This window comes from Amblyomma maculatum, chromosome 1 (assembly GCF_055883805.1).
Source record: "Amblyomma maculatum isolate TAMU_Amacu chromosome 1, ASM5588380v1, whole genome shotgun sequence".
Classification (NCBI taxonomy): Eukaryota; Metazoa; Arthropoda; class Arachnida; order Ixodida; family Ixodidae; genus Amblyomma; species Amblyomma maculatum.
In genome coordinates this window covers 502,650,244-502,665,506 of record NC_139344.1, presented here as the reverse complement: position 1 = coordinate 502,665,506, position 15,263 = coordinate 502,650,244, and positions in this window count along the sequence as shown.

The following is a 15,263-nucleotide window of genomic DNA, read 5'->3' as shown; positions in this document are numbered from 1 at the left end:
AGAATAACTACCAATTAGACAGTTCTTCCACCCTTGCAAGTTAGATTTCTAGTTCCTGGGGCCCTTTGCTGTGTTTCTCTCCGACCCTTCACGCCTCGTTGGCCTCTTGGCTGATGCTGCTTGCCGTGCTCGTTGTATTTATGTCAAGTCTTCCTGATTGGATAAAGGCTCTTCTAGGAAGCTTTCAACCAACTCTTCACTGTGCACAAGAATCATGAAGACACTTCGGCCTCAATGGTAACGACATGCCTGTTTTACCGTGAAGCTCTGTACTTGCACCTTTACCGCCTAGACAGCTCGTCAAGAGCAAAGATGAAGTGGCTTAAGATGTCCTTGCTGACAGAACTACAGCATCCCTATGACAGTACGAGCTCTTCTATCTGCGAGCCAACACACCGAAACAGCGCTCAATTTTCTCACAACAAGGTGCACACGCTCGGAAATGTGGTGCTGCCAGACAAATTGACTCGCGTTCTCAAGTTGGGCGCGAAATACGCCGTCAAACCCAAGAACTCACCTCCAGAACTTCTCAATGGAGAGGCTAATCGTGCTCCGAGTTTTCTAGCTGCCTGTCCGAAGGTTTTGTCGAACTGCAAGTTAAAGGAAGAAACTGGGCCCATCAATTATGTTGCTTCATTTCTAAGAAGACTTCAGCTATTAGTAACAGACAAATAGGATGGTTTTCATGTCATGCCCAAAGAATTGTTTCGTAAAACACCTGCTGAAATTCTAGTTAACATACGGCATGATAAGGTTTCCAGGGTAAAACTAAAGGCTAAGCAAGTTTGCAAGCGTCTAAATCTTGACAGACTAATTGCAAGCATAGACGCAGCAGATGCACAGAAATGAAAAACTGATCACCCACCTTGTTTCTGCAGCGAGAACAATCCAGGAATTCGCTTTTTCTCTTTGCGTAGTATATTCGCAAGGCTATATGAAAAAAAAAAAAAACGTATTTGCACGTATAAGGTGTTCTTATTCCTTTTTCTACTTTTTTAGATGAATTTAGACAGTCTGCCTGTTAATTGTATAGTTGAACGTATAGCTTTACGATAGCTGCGTTGATTTCACTTTGGGAGAAACGAATGCCGTCAACGTACAATACTTATTCCGTTGACGCCGCTACTGCTTGTGCATCAGGAAGGAAACCGAGAGAAAGAAAAAAAAAACGAGTTGGAAAACTCGGCGCAAAATGGCCGCCTCGAAAGAGGGAACAAGTCACGACATCGTCGTGTAGCCAAACTGACCCCCCGGCTGCTTTGTCCTGCCATGGTCGTTAGGCCGGACAATGCGTGCCTCGGCGAAACACGCTCCCCACTTGTGGACAATCGCGAACTCGTATGCTTGCGTGAAGGGCTCCAGAGTCGAAGGATGTACGAGCAAAGCGCTTCCGTCGGCTCTCGTTACCGACTATTTCCTCGACGTTGCTTCAGCGTGACCCGACACAGTTAGGCAAGAGATGCCTCCGCGTCTCCAAACCTTGCGGTCGAATGAATGTTTTCACAGAGCTCAAGTCTGTGCGAACTGCTCTCCAGTGTCGGAACTGGGCATCGTGGGCACTGCAGACAATAAATGTTGCATTTTTCCTGATCCTCTTGCGCAGTTCATACCCAGACTTTTCGTTGCGCGCGGAATAGCACCATTATGCTGAAGCACGTCAGAGAATGATTTTCCAACACTTAAATAGGCCACAGGGCTACCAGCTTGACATGGGCCCTAACCGACAGAATGCGCAAAAAATTGCTAGTTTGTGATTTTAGTTATTAGCTGGGAAAATTGCATAGTTTTCAAAATTACGGCGGCCTCGGGTGGCAGTTTTTTTCTCGAAAATTTTTCTTATTTGGCAATTCCGTGAGTTTCTGTGGAAACATCCTCTATGTGTAGCTCGAACTAAATCACGTTTGGAAACATACTGTGCTCCTGTTCTTCGATGCCTCTTTACCTACTCACGAATACAATGATAAAAATGACGCTCATGTGATATGTCACATGATGGGCAAGAATAACGACCTATCGTCAATGCTTTAGCGTCTCAAATTGCGGGATGTAACTCCATCAGATGCCTCTTGACAAAAACTATGTTGTGCCTTATGATCTATTTGTGTTGATGGGGCTGTTCACTCTTTGGAAAAGTCGTATGATGAACAGGCATGCCGAGCCACTAAGAACGTCGAAATACGCGTTTGGGTAGCTGTGTGCTTTGGTGAGGAGTGTATATACTGCAAGCGAAGAACCTCCAAAGTGGAAGCCGTGCCGAGATGCACATGTGTGCCTCCCAGAAGTTTGATGTTTTGATGGTAGTGCATTGTCGGAATAGGGACATGACGGGCTCGTAGTAAGCAGCCCGGTAAATTCAGACATCGAGAAGTTTAAGTAAGTGGAGTTGTTCTTTCTCTTATGGAAGGTTTTTCATATAATAGAGAAAAACAAAAGCTGCAGCGGTGGCGCAGGGGTAGAACATCAGCCTCGCGTGCAAGAGGACCGTGGTTCGAATGTCGTTTCCGCGCAATTGCCCACCGGACTAAAAAAAAAAAAAAACCTTGTGGCGTTTGAACTGTATAAACAGGTTTGGGTTGCGACCTGATTCCCGTGTACACCTCCGGAAACGCACTCCCTCACCTGAACAGGGCCACCCTGATATATGAATTGGTCACAACATTATATGAACACTCCAACTCTCTGCCCTCTGCCCCTAGAGGCTGCGAAGCATCCGACCATGGCGGTGGTCCGAACTTCAACGTAGTAAAGGGTGCTAAGAACTTCTGGCTTTGGACAGGCCGCCATTGGAAACTGACACTAGCAACGTTTAACGTTAGAGCGCCAGTTTAGTAGTATTGTTAGAGGAATTACATCGTATGAAATGGGATGTGAGCTAGGTTAGGAGGCCAAATGAGGCATATAATATAGTGAATGGCGAACAGGTACTATGTTATCGAGGTTTCCCGGAGAGACGAGAAGTAGGAGTGGGTTCCTTGTCAATGAGGATATAGCTGGTAATATAGATGAATTCTATAGCACTAATTGGAGGGTGGCAGGCATCGTAAATAAGCTAAATATGCGGTATAAGCTGAAGGTTGTAAAAGGATACTCACCTACATGTAGTTACGATGACCATACAGTAGAAAGCTTCTATGAAGATGTAGAATTGTGAGTGGGGAACTAAAAACGCAGTATACTTTACTATTGCCCACTTCAATGCCAAGGTAGGGAAAAAGCAGGCTGGAGACCAGGCAGTGGGCGACTATGCGATTTGTTCTAGGAATAGCAGGAAGGAGTTACTAGTTTAGTTTGCAGAGCTCAATAACTTAAGAATCAAGAACACTTTCTTCAGCAAACGTAAGAACAGGAAGTTGACATGGAAAAGTCCTAACGGAGAGACTGGAAATGAAATTGATTTCATACTGTGTTCTCATCACGGCATTATATAGGATGTAGAGGTAAACGTAAAAGTGCTATGCAGCGACCATAGCAAGGTAAGGTCTCGAATTATTTAGATTTGAAGAGGGAACGGGAAAGGTTAGTAAGCAAGAAGTCCATAAACAAATTAGCGGTGAGGGGAAGGGTAGAATAATTCATTATCTCGGTACAGAATAGATATTCAGCTCTAACCGAGGATGGTGATCGCAGCGTAGAAACAATGAACAATAATTTCAGAGAAATCGTTACTGAGTGTGCTGTAGAACCAAGCGGTTGGTTAGTTAAAAAGGATACCGGTAAGCTGCCTAAGGAGACGAAAGATTTTATTAAGAATTGCAAAGTATGAAAGCTTCCAACCCAACAGACAGGAAAGAACTGACATAGATATGAAAGCAAATCAATAAGTGTAAAGTGGCCGACAGAGGCAAAATAATATACATGCGGTACGGGACAAGGTGGACAATGCCATCATGAATATGGACAGGATAGTCAAAGTAGCCGAGGAGTTCTACACTGACCTATGCAGTAGAAGAAGTAGCCAAGACAATAAAGAGATAGGCAGTAGGGTAAAGTAGTGAAACATTATGCTAGAAACGGACGAGATTAAGAAAGCTCTAGAAACAAAGAAAAAGGAGAAAGCAGCTGGGGAGGTTCAGGTAACTATAGATTTGTTGAAGGATGGGGGGGGGGGGGGGACAATGCCAGCAAAACAGGCCATCCCGTATACGCAATGGCTGATGTAATCGATGGTACCAGAGTCATGAAAGAAAGCTAGGAATACCTTCATTGGTAAGCAAGATGCTAAGGACTAGAAAATTACAGACCAATCAGCTTACTATCTGCTAAGTATAGGGTGCTTGCTTAGGTAATCGCTAGCAGGAATAGGAAAATCTTAGACTTCAATTAGGCAAAATATCAAGCACGTTTTGGAAAATGTATTGTGCTATCGATCATGTATGTAGCATCAATAAGGTGACAGAAAAATGCTCGGAAGGAATATAGTAAGACGTGATGTTGAGCTAGTCGGTTCATAACAAAACAGAACTGCGCGAAGGCAACGGGACAACACAGAGCGCAGATTTCCAACTGACTTTATTAGAGAAAGCACAATGCTTATAAAGGTTATCACAAAAAAAACGAAGAGACAAGTATAAGCAACGTGCGCACGGCAATGACAGTGTCAACAAGACCACGTGTGGTTACGACCCATGGAAAGCTCGGATGTGACCACCTAAGAAGTTAATATCTTGCCTTGAAAGAGATAAAGAAGGCGCGCTGACGCACTTATCGCCCATTTTTGAGATGAAAAAAGCCTCGATAACTTCTCTTTCAGTTTTTGTTTTAGCCTTAGAAAGGAACTTTGTTATTTCCAGGAATGGAGAACAACTTTTGGTGTCGCAGCTCTTCCAATGCAAGGGCAGATTGTTGCCAGTGCCGCTGCTGATGCATCGCCTATGTTCCAAGGCGCGCTCATTAAAACAACGGCCAGTCCGGCCTATGAAGGAACGACCGCATGACAGAGGAATTTCATGAATAACTGCGCAAACACATTTTGTGAACTTGCTCCGGTGGTTCTTTTTGCAAGTGGTTGACTTCTTTCTCGAATCAGTAGGTAGAGGGCACACGTTTTTCAGTTTGCAGGGCGCCGAAAAAAAAAACGCGACTAATACTTTTCCGCTACCTTCTTGATGTTATGGGAAAGGCAATGAAAATACGGCATGACAAATGGAGGCTTGGATTCCGATCATCTATTTTCTTTTTCAGGTGAGGATTTTAGCCTTTGAAGCACGCTTTCGCATGCTGAGGAGGAGATGACGGGGATAGCCAGCAGAATGAAGACGATCAACTTGACACTGAAAACTGAATGAAATGGTGAGGGTACAGGATTTCTGCTGGGCAAATAGGCAGGTAGACATTATGGTGCCACGTTTTACTAGTTTTGAATGAGCGCTTTTAAAGGGTAGTAGACTTTTGATAGACCCTGGGCCATACGACCAGAAACGTGGTCATCAGGGAAGAGAAGATTTATGTCTAAAAACTGGATACGGTTGTCCCTTGTCAATTCATGAGTAAACATCAAGCCTTGCCCCTTCGAGGAGAAGGCGTAATAATGTTAGTGACAGGGCAGTCAAGGTCATAATTAGAAGAATTGTCTAAAAACCCTAGAAAGTCATCGACATAACAAAATACACGTGATACAGGGTGCTTTGAAAGCTCTTTTTCTAGGCGTCTGTCTAAAAAAGCCATAGAAACGTCACACAGCACTGGGACCACTGAAGACTCAATGCAAATTCCGGACTTTTGAACATAAAAGTGTCCGCCGTAAAAGGTGGCGGTGGAACTCAATTAAAACTGTAAAAGCTCGAAAAAATTCTCAGTACTGATGCCAGCCATATTACGGAAACCTAGTTCACTATACTCTTCAATGCAATCCTTCACAGTAGTGTACATTCCCTCATGCGGTAAAGAATAAAAAAGATCTTGTACATCAACAGAAATAGCTGTGGAAGCGGAAGGTATTCCCAGTCCCAGAGCCAGTACCATGTCCTTGGAGCTACGGATGAGGAATGGATTATGTCCCAGAACTTGGTTGAGGTGATATCTTAGGAAGGAAGCTTGGAGTCAAACGACTGTTTTGTTAACTACTGTTTTGTTAACTACTGTACTTTGAATTTTTGTTAGAGTTTGTTTGAACGGATGTTAAATTGATGTGAGTCTACACTGTAATTTATTGCGGGACAACTGCTGCCGTGTATGGGCCCTCAGGCACTCTTCAAGCTGTTCTAGAACAGCTTTTTTCGCCTGAGGGCCTTCAACCTTGAGTTGAAAATAAATTGAATTGAATTGAAATTGACTCCGCAGTATTACGAAATAAATAATAAATAAATAAATAAATAAACAGAGCTCCGCCAACTATCTCTCTCGGACACTATCACACGTAGCGGACAGTCCAGCTTGTGCGTTTTGTCAGTGAAGAAAATTTCCAGAGAATCTCTGTCTGCTTTTGACACCGAGTTTTTTACAGCGCCCAGATTCATCTTGTTCAGCTGCTTGATGGCTAGATTCCGTTGGGTCGAAGCACGGAAATCGACAGGATTAAAATTCTTTAGCACTGCTTCTCGGGCCTTTTCTTCAAACATGTCTTGCGGCATGACGGCGAAAACTCCCTCCTTGTCAGCTTCCACAATAGACAGTCCATGCCCCTTAAGGTATGAGACCGTTTTTTTTATCGGGGCTTTTGTAGAAGAAAGGTGACTTACATTGCGTAGAAGGCAGTCCACATTGTCACTCACGACGCGTTCCCTCGTCTGATCAGAGGCGTGAGAACCGACGCGTCGCACTGTGGCAAGAAGCTCTGAACGTCCAAACGAAGGTTCGAAGCAGAACGTCGGCCCCTTCTGTAGAGTTTGCTTTACAGGCCCAGGGAGGATAACGTTTCCCAGGACAGTGACAGTGTTCTCCGTAGATGATGGGCGTCGAGGTGCACTAAGAGCGGCGCATCCTCTGCCGTAGAAGCTCTGCCGTTTGAGCAGTGTGTCGAAGATATTCTTGAAGTTGCCTGGCCGCAAGCCATTCGTCCGATCCTTCATAGATGACAACCATCAGCCAGTCCGTGAAATGCCTGACTCTCCTCCAGGCTTCCGGTTCCAGAATCTTGCAAACTCGGCGAGGGAGGGACGCCGGTATGCCAAAGAGCCACTGTATTTCGGGTGGCACAATCATTCGCTTCAGGCAGTAGCCCAAGACTCTTGACTGGCATGTTTACAGAGCAATGAGGTTGACATAAGTGGTTGCCGTTTGTCCCTTGTTGATAGGAGTGGTAGAGCAAAGAGTAGAAGAAATGTAATCAAGTAAGACGTGATGTTGGGCTAGTCGGTTCATGGTTATAACAAAACAGAACTGCGCGAAGGCAACGGGACAACACAAAGCGCAGACTTCCAATTGACTTTATTTATCAAAGCAGAATGCTTGTAAAGGTTATCACGAAAAAACGAAGAGACAAGTATAAGCAACGTGCGCACGGCAATGACAGTGTCAACAAGACCACGTGGGGTTACGACCCATGGAAAGCTCGGATGTGACCATCTAAGAAGTTAATATCTTGCCTTGAAAGAGATAAAGAAGGCGCGCTAACGCACTTATCGCCCATTTTTGAGATGAAAAAAGCCTCGATAACTTCTATTTCGGTTTTTGTTTTGAGCCTTAGAAAGGAACTTTGTTTTTTCCAGGAATGGAGAACAACTTTTGGTGTCGCAGCTCTTACAATGCAAGGGCAGATTGCTGCCAGTGCCACTGCTGATGGATCGCCTATGTTCCAAGGCGCGCTCATTAAAACAACGGCCAGTCTGGCCTATGTAGGAGCGACCGCACGACAGAGGAATTTCATAAATAACTGCGGAAACACATTTTGTGAACTTGCTCCGGTGGCTCTTCTTGCAAGTGGTTAATTCCTTTCTCGTACCAGTAGGTAGAGGTGACACGTTTTTCAGTTTGCAGTACGCCGAAAAAACAACGCGAATCCCGTTCCTTTCCGCTACCTTCTTGATGTTATGGGAAAGGCAATGAGAATACGGCATGACAAATGGAGACTTGGATTCCGAGCATCCTTTTTCTTTGTCACGTGACGATTTTAGCCTTTGAAGCAGGCTTTCGCAGGTGCTGAGGAGGAGATGACGGGGATAGCCAGCAGAAAGAAGGCGATCAACTTGACACTGAAAACTGGATGAAATGGTGTGGGTACAGGATTTCTGCTGGGCAAATAGGCAGGCAGACATGATGATGCCACGTTTTACTAGTTTTGAATGAGCGCTTTTCCTGGGGACATGTTCGCCCAGTTTGCAAGTTTATGAAATCGGAAGCCTGGAGGAGACTCAGGCATTTCACAGACTGGCTGAAGGTAGTGAACTATGAAGGATCGGATGAATGGCTTGCGGCCAGGCAACGTCAAGAATATCTTCGACTCTCTGCGCAAACGACAGAGTTTCTATGGCAGAGGATGCGCCTCTCTCTTACTCAACCTCGACGCCCATCATCTACGGAGAACACTGTCACTGTCCTGAGAAACGTTATCCTCCGTGGGCCTGTAAAGCAAATTCTCCAGAAGGGCCCGAAGTTCTGCTTCGAACCTCCGTTTGGACGTTTAGAGCTTCTTGCCACAGTGCGACGCGTCGGTTCTCACGCCTCTGATCAGACGAGGGAACGCGTCGTGAGTGACAGTGTGTACTGCCTTTTACGCAATGTAAGTCACCTTTCTTCTGCAAAAGCCCCGATAAAAAAAACGGTCTCATACCTTAAGGGGCATGGACTGTCTATTGTGGAAGCTGACAAGGAGGGCGTTTTCGCCGTCATGCCGCAAGACATGTTTGAAGAAAAGGCCCGAGAAGCAGTGCTAAAGAATTTTAATCCTGTCGATTTCCGTGCTTCGACCCAACGGAATCTAGCCATCAAGCAGCAGAACAAGATGAATCTGGGCGCTGTAAAAAACTCGGTGTCAAAAGCAGACCGAGATTTTCTGGAAATTTTCTTCCCTGGCAAAAGACACAAGCTGAACCGCCCACTATGTGCGATAGTGTCTGACAGAGAGAGTAGGCAGCGTTCTGTTAGCTGCTTCCTTAGATGCGACCTCAACCAAGTTCTGTGACATGATCCGTTCCTCATACGTTGCTCGAAGGACCTGGTACTGGCTCTGGAACAAGGAATGTCTTCCGCTTCCACAGCTATTTCTGGTGATGTACAAGATCTTTTTTATTCTGTACCACATGATGGAATGTACACTGCTGTGAGGGATTGTATTGAAGAGTATGGTGAACTAGGTTTCCGTAATATGGCTGGCATCAGTACTGAGAATTTTTTAGAGCTTTTACAGTTTTACTTGAGTTCCACAGCCACCTTTTACGACGGACGTTTTTATGTTCAAAAGTCCGGAATTTGCATTGGGTTTCAGTGGCTCCAGTGCTGTGTGACGTTTTTATGGCTTTTATAGACAGACGCCTAGAAAAAGAGCTTTTAAAGCACCCTGTATCAAGTGTACTTCGTTCTGTCGATGACTTTCTAGTATTTTTAGACAATTCTTCTAACTATGACCTTGACAGCGCTGTCACTAACATTATGAACGCCTTCTCATCGGAGGGGCAAGGCTTGATCTTTACTCGTGAATTGACAAGGGACAACCGTATTCAGTTTTTAGACATAAATCTCCTCTTCACTGATGACCACGTTTGCTAGTCGTATAGCCTAGGTCTAACAAAAGTCTACTGCCTTTTAAAAGCGCTCATTCAAAACTAGTAAAACGTGGCACATCATGTCTGCCTGCCTATCTGCCCTGCAGAAATCTTTTACTCACATTATTTCATCCAATTTTCAGTGTCAAGTTGATCGCCTTCTTTCTGCGGGCCATCCCCGTCATCGCCTCCTCAGCACCTGCGAAAGTCTGCTTCAAAGACTAAAATCGTCACCTGAAAAAGAAAAAGGATGATCGAAGTCCAAGCCTCCATTTGTCATGCCGTATTTTCATTGCGTTTCCCATAACATCATGAAGGTAGCGGAAAGGTATGGTATTCGCGTTGTTTTTTCGGCGCCCTGCAAACTGAAAAAAAGTGTGCCCTCTACTGACTGGTACGAGAAAGGAATCAACCACTTGCAAGAAGAACTACCGGAGCAAGTTCACAAAATGTGTTTCCGCAGTTATTCATGAAATTCCTGTGTCATGCGGTCGTTCCTACATAGGCCGGACTAGCCGCTGTTTTTATGAGCGCCAGCAATCTGCCCTTGCAATGTAAGAGCTGCGACACGAAAAATTGTTCTCCTTTTCTGGAAAAAACAAAGCTCCTTTCTAAGGCTAAAACAAAACCGAAAGAGAAGTTATAGAGACTTTTTTCATCTCAAAAGTGTGCGATAGGTGCGTTAGCGCGCCTTCTTTATCTCTTTCAAGGCAAGATATTAACTTCTTAGATGGGCACATCCGAGCTTTCCATGGGTCGTAACCACACGTGGTCTTGTTGACACTGTCATCGCCGTGCGCACGTTGCTTTTTTTGTCTCTTCGTTTTTTTTTGTGATAACCTTTATAAGCATTCTGCTTCCGCTAAATAAAGTCAGTTGGAAGTCTGCGTTTGTGTGTGTGTATTCGTGCCTTCCTTTCTCGTTGCCTTCGCGCAGTTCTGTTTTGTGATAAAGAGTATAGCCAGCCTTCATTTAGCATTCATTAATTATGAAAAAACATTTGACTTAGTACAAATCGCGGCCCAGTCATACAGGCATTGTAAAACTCGGGGTGTAGACAAGCCGTACGTGAAATTCCTGGATTATATATATATATGTATAGTGCATTGTAGTGAAATCTTGGCCACGGTCAATAGTAGTCAAAAACAAATACTAATGTATGAAACAATTTATTGATATTTTGGCTGTGGTAGAGCCTTCGTCAGAATGTCGGTACAGAAATGAAAGTTACAGTATTTGTAGAAAGAGATACGGCAAAATACAAAAAAAAAATCGCACGGAAAAGTGTGGACGCATAGGGCACGTGACAACAAGGTGATATGTGGGTCACTGTAGGAGGAGAAAGCGTTTTTGAATATTGCCTATCTTATAAATGCGGCTGCAGCAGGTAAATATACATACATAGAAACATACATGTGCGAGATATTCAGTAGGCATGGCCTCAGTTCAAAGGTAACCATGAGCAACTGGTAGACAGCAAAATAACGAAGCGAGAAATTACACAATAAGAGAAAACGCTGCTCAATGAACAACATAAAGAGTAGCATGCAAATCCACCACTACATCCTAAAAGAGAACGATAAAGCACAAAAAAGAAAGACACGCAAGCGCTGCATATATGCGATGAGAATGAACGAACACGCTGCCGTCTTGCAAACACTGGGTTCCTCCGACTGTCTAGAGTTGTACATAAGTGCTGTACAAAAAGATGTCTTAGAAGTGTACAAAAAACAGGTTCCTTTCTATCGAAACCTCTCTGTACGTGAGGTAAAAGCAATGGAAGAGTTAGCCTCCAGAAAAGAAATAATCATTAAGCCGGCCTACAGGGTGGTGGTGTGGTCGTAATGAATAAAAGTGATTACTTCTTAGAGGCACACTGGCAGCTGGCAGACGATAACTTTTATCAGCTTGCAGACTGCGGCCCCACAGATCAGTTCAAAGTTATTCTGAAGAATGCATTACAGGAGCTTTACAAGGATCACAAGATCCCAGAAAACGTCTGTCGCTCCATTGTTCCACTCAGCCCAGTGGCCGGTAGATTCTATTTGTTACCAAAAATCTATAAAGAAAACATTCTAGGTCGACCCATCGTTTCAGGTATCTGCACGGTTAAAGAAAATCTGTCTCGTTACGTTGACGCTGCATTCACTTGACCCCTGCGAAGTGGATGCACAGAACCGGGTTAAGGGAGAGAGTGGGTATAGTCAGGCTGATGATGATGATGACGTTGACGCGCTCATTAATAGCATTCCGCCCACATTTTCGTCCTACATAAAGGACACTACTAACTTCTCGTCTGACATCATTGATCTTATCGTTCCTCATGATTCTCTGCTTGTCACGCTCGACGTCACTTCTTTTTACACAAGCATCCCGCATGCAGACGGCATACGCGCCGTTGTGACTGCCTACAATGAGGCTTGCATTGAAAAGATGATCGACAGTAGCACTTTGGCCACCCTACTCAAACTTAGATTAGAGCTTAATAATTTCGAGTTTGAAGGAAAGCATTATGTCCAGATCAGTGGTACCTCAATTGGTACAATAAAAGGACCTAATTACGCAAACATATTTATGGCCATATTGGAAAAAAAATTTTTTGCAAAACCGATCCTGAGTACCTTTTTACTACAAACGTTATATTGATAATATATTTCTTCTCTGGCCCCATGGCGAAGCCGAGCCGCAACTTGTACCCTTCCCACACGTACTCTAGATATACAATCAATTTTCTTGACAGCACAATTTCGCTTCAGGAAGGCAGCTTAACTACAACAGTGTACCGGAAACCGACTGACCATCAACAATATCTGCACTTCGATAGTAGCCATGTCAAGCACGTTAAAACCAGAATCCCATACCGTCAAGCAGATCGTTTGAAACGAATTTGTGCCAAGCAATCTGATTTCGAACATAACTGTGCCACGCTTCACTCCTCGCTCATTAAACAAACATACCCCGCGCAGCTCATAGATGACGCCATTAAGCGCACTGATCACAAGATGTAGAATTCTACTTGCCAAAGACAAACCGAAAACTCTCCTCTTACATACTAACCTTGTCCTGACTCATTCTGCTTCTGCTCCGAACGTTTCGGCAATCCTTAAAAAGCGTCAAAACATTCTCATGCAAAGTGATCGGCTTAGGAACATATTCGTACAGCCACCCAGGGCAGTTTACAGAAGATCGAGAAACCTACGAGATATACTAACATCATCGAAAAAAGATTCTCCGGAAGCCATAAGCTGCCATCCTTGCAATAAGAACAGGTGCCAAGTATGTCCTCACATGACTATATCAAAGAGCGTCCATAGCACTGGGTCCAAGTTTAGTTTAAGCATTCACGGCGACTTCACCTGCGATACTTCGGACGTTATTTACCTACTGCAATGCCCCGTATGTAACGAACAATATGTAAGACAAACTGAAACCCCGTTTAGATTACGCTTTAATAATCCCAGAGCCATTGTTCAATCACTTCCACACCTGCCTCTATCAAAGCATGTTCAGCTACCCGGTCATTCATTTGACCAGAATTCAGCCACTATTCTCCAGTCCGGTTTTAAAAACAATCATGAGCGCAAAATTAGAGAGTCATTTCTCATCTATAAATTCAAATCAGTGTCATGAGGTTGAAATGAAAGCACACGAAAATTAAGTTCGATCCCTATAACTTGAGCACCCATATATGTTCCCCTGTCAATGCTGCTTTATTGGCGCTTCTCGTTCATTGTCTTCGCATATATGCAGCGCTTGCGTGTCTTTCTTTTTCTTTTTGTGCTTTGGCAGAGCATATAGTTTTCGTTTAGGATGTAGTGGTCGATGCTAATCTTATTTATATTATTTATTTTTGTTATTATTTTACTCTTACATTAATATATTATTTATTATTTTTACTCTTTATAAATAACCTTCCTAAAAATATTCTCGTAAATATCAGGCTTTTTGGAGACGACTGCATCCTTTATCGTGAAATTAATTCCTCTGAAGATCATATAGCTCTAAACAACGCACTGGAAACAGTGTCACAGTGGTGTACAGAGTGCCAGATGGTGCTAAATGTTAATAAATGTGTATTCCTGCCGATAACAAGAAAAAAAGAGTGCTTGCATTTTCCGTACAGTATAAGCAATACTTTACTAACCCGAGTCAGCGAACACAAATATCTTGGCTTGATACTCACGCATAACCTAAGATGGGACTCGCACGTAATTACCGTAACCGCAGCTGCTACACGAAAGGTATTTTTTCTTAGACGTCATCTCCGAGATGCACCACCCGAAACTAAAATGTTAGCTTACAATGCTTTTATAAGATCAACAGTGAAATATGCTAACGTCGTATGGTTCCCGGCAACTAAACAAAACATAAAAAAACTAGAAGGAATACAACGGAAGGCGATAAGGTACATCTTTAACAAATATAAAATGACTGACTAGCCAACTAACCTACTTAAGAAAGCCGGCATGCTGAGTTTGGAAAAACGCGCAGTAGTAGCACGTCTGAAATTTTTGTATCAACTCGTGCATAACCACTTTAATATAGATACATCAAAGTACATCGTCATCGAAGATACAAGACTCACGCGCTATAAACACTCTTTGACTATAAATGAATTTTCTTGCCATTGTGACAGTTTCAAAAACTCATTTTTCCCCCTTGCAATTAGAGAGTGGAACACCTTGAAACCATCAATAACATAAAGTTCAACACTGGATGAATTTGTAAAGCTAGTGGAGGATCATTTAAACACAAATTCATGAATGTTCATCCGAACAGTTTCCTTGTCAGCATACATTGATAACTTGCAAATTGTACTAATCCCTTATTGCTTTGTTATTTCCATTCTGTGTCCATTCAATACCTTTTTCTTTGTTTTCATGTATCAATAGTTCACTGTACTTTTTACTGTACACTGATCAATGTCTTGCTTCGTTTATTTCTGACCGCAATCTTCCTTTCATTTTAAATGATTGTCCCTGCCTTTGAACATGTTCAAAATATTGTCTGACTTTTTGTATGCGTTTTGTGCCCTGCCTGTAACGATCCCGCCCGGGATTGACAGTATTCCTAAATAAATAAATAATAATCTGTATGCTGTTCATTGAGCCGCGTTTTCTTTATTCTGCAATTTCTCGCTTCTTTAATTTTGCTATCTACATGGTTATCTTAGAACTGATGTTATGCCTACGGAATTTCTCGCGCATGTATGTATGTTTCTATGTATATATATTTATCTGCAGCCGCCGCATTTATAAGATAGATAATACTCCAAAATGCTATCACCTCCTACAGTGACCACACTTTTCCGTGCGACTTTTTAGTACCTTGCCGTATACCTTTCTACGAATACTGTAACCTGTATTTAAGTATCGACATTCTGACAAAGGCTGTTCCACAGCCAAAACTTCAATAAATTGATTAATATGTTGGTCTTTGTTTTTCACTATATATATACATATATATATATATATATATATATATATATATATATATATATATATATATATATATATATATATATATATATATAGTGGCTGCTCAACAACCATAGTTCCGCATAGAGAAAGTAACCAAAATTCCCATAAAGAAAACTGTTCGGCAAGATACGATCTCCCCAATACT